The 2548-nt window shown below is 37.9% G+C and overlaps 1 non-coding gene across 1 annotated transcript; it reads left to right on the top strand.

Annotated features, from left to right (window-relative positions):
* Positions 1 to 590: 590 nt before the first annotated feature.
* On the top strand, positions 591 to 753 carry LOC111722683. The gene has a single exon (XR_002771397.1). It is a non-coding gene; the product is annotated as a U1 spliceosomal RNA (small nuclear RNA).
* The last annotated feature ends 1795 nt before the right edge of the window (positions 754 to 2548 follow it).

Genomic DNA, 2548 nt, shown 5'->3' with positions numbered 1-2548 from the left:
TATTTAAATTTCCAAATTTTACTATTAATTATATATTTCTCCCTTCAATTCCCTTATCCCCACCTCTGTGTCTCCAATGTCCATTATACCACTGTGTGTGCCTTGGGTAGCCACAATTTAGCTCCCACTTATAAGTACGAAGTAAGAACATGTCTCTGCCCATTTTAAAATCAGGTTGTTGGTATTATGTTGTCAAATTGTCAATCTTCTTATATATTCTGGATATTAACCCCTTATCAGATGCATGATTTGCAAATATTTCCTCCCATTTCACAGGTTGATTTCTCACTCCATTGATAGTGTCCTTTAATTTATAGAGCTTTTTAGTTTTATGAAGTCCAGCTTATCTATTATGTATTTTTTTCTGGCCCATGCTTTTGGTGTCACATCCAAGAAATCATTGCCATGTCCAATGTCATAAAGATTTTCTTCTGTGCTTTTTTCCTAAGATTTTATAGTTTTAGGTCTTACATTTAGGTCTTTGATCCATTGAGTATTTTTGTGGAGGGTATAAGTTAAGGGTCTGATTTTATTGTTTTGTATGTGATTATCCAGTTTTTCCAACACTATTTGTTGAAAAGCTCTCTTTTATACTTACCTAGCAGGGGAGATACCATGATCATGAAGGTGGTTTTCCCAGGATGAGACTTACCCATTGCACTCCAGATGTGCTGACCCCTGCGATTTCCCTAAATGTGGAAACTCGACTGCATAATTTGTGGTAGTGGGGGACTGCGTTCATGCTCTCCCCTGAAAAAGAAAAGAAAAAAAAAGGCACCCTTGTCAAAATCACTTGAACGTGTATGTACGTTGCTGTTTATTTCTGTACTCTTTATTCTATTTCATTAGCCAGTATGTGTTCTTTATGCCAGAATCACACTTTTTTTTTTTTAATTGTTTGGGATTCATTGAGGGTACAAAGAATTAGGTTACACTGATTGCATTCGTTAGGTAGAATCCCTCTTATAATTGTGTCCGCACAGTTTTGATATGGCTTGATATAGCTTTGTAGTAGGTTTTGAAATCAGGAAATGTCAATCTTCCAACTTTGTTTTCTTAAACATTGTTTTGATCATTCTAGGGCTCCTGAAGTTCTAATGAATTTTGGGATGCATTTTTCTATTTCTGCAGAAAACATCATTGGGATTTTTTTTTTTTTTTTTGAGACAGAGTCTCAAGATGTCGCCGTAGGTAGAGTACTATGGCATCACAGCTCATAGCAATCTCAAACTCTTGGGTTAAGCAATTCTCTTGCCTCAGCCTCCCAAGTAGCTGGGACTACAGGCGCCCACCACAATGCCTGGCTATTTTTTGGTTGTAGCTGTCATTGTTGTTTGGCAGGCTTGGGCTGGATTTGAACCCACCAGCTCTAGTGTATGTGGCTGGTGCCCTAGCCACTTGAACTACAGGCGCTGAGCCACATCATTGGGATTTTGATGGGAATTGCACTGAATAGATTGTGTTAATATTGATATTTTAACAATATTAAGTCTTACAATCCATGGACATTAGAATATCTTCCTTTTTTTGTCCAGCAACATTTTGTAGTTCTTTCTTTCTTTTTTTAACAGATAGGGTCTCACTCTGTCACCTGGGCTGGAGTGCAGTGGTGTGATCATAGCTCACTGTAACCTCAAACTCCTGGGCTCAAGCAAATCCTTTTGCCTCAGCCTCCCAAAGTGCTGGGACGACAGGTGTGAGCCACCACACCTGGCCTAACATTTTGTAGTTCTGGTGTTTGAGACTTCCACCTCATTGGTTAAATTAATTTCTAAATATTTCATTCCTTTTGATGCTATTGCAAATAGAATAATTTTCTTTTTGGATTGTTCATTATATAAGAAAGCAACTGATGTTTGTGTGTTGATTTTGTATACTGTAACTTTGCTGAACTCATTTATTATTTCTTTTTTTTTTTTTTTTTGCTTGATTTGTTTTGAGACAGAGTCTCACTCTACCCTGGGTAGAGTGCTGTGGCATCATAGCTCACAGCAACCTCAAACTCTTGGGCTTGAGCAATCCTCTTGCCTTAGCCTCCCCAGTGGCTGGGACTACTAGTGCCTGCCACTATGCCCAGCTGTTTTTCTATTTTTAGTAGGGACAGGGTCTCACTCTTGCTCAGGCTGATCTCGAACTCCTGAGTGCAAGCAATCCAACAACCTTGGCCTCCTAGAGTACTAGGATTACAGTAGGATTATGGGCATGGAGCCACCACACCCAGCCTCATTTATTACTTCTAAAACTATATGTGCATGTGTATAATCTTTTCAGTTTTCTGTATTTAAGATCACATCCTCTGTGAACAGAGATAATTTTACTTCTTTTCAAATTTGGATGTCTTTTGTTCCTTTTGCTTGGTTAATTACTCTGGACTTCCAATATTTTGCTGGGTAATTTAATATAACATTCTTGGTTGGTAATTTTTTCTTTCAGTACTTTGAAATTCCATTCCTCCAACTCTAGTCTTTACTTATTTATTTTTGATGAGAAGTCAGCTGTTAAAACCATACTGAGGCCTCTTTGTACACAACAAATTGTTTTTCTTTTG

This window comes from Otolemur garnettii, unplaced genomic scaffold (assembly GCF_000181295.1).
Source record: "Otolemur garnettii isolate 467f Iridium unplaced genomic scaffold, OtoGar3 scaffold00315, whole genome shotgun sequence".
NCBI classification, from domain to species: domain Eukaryota; kingdom Metazoa; phylum Chordata; class Mammalia; order Primates; family Galagidae; genus Otolemur; species Otolemur garnettii.
Note: the sequence above shows the minus strand (reverse complement) of the source record. Positions and strands in the feature narration are given on the sequence as shown.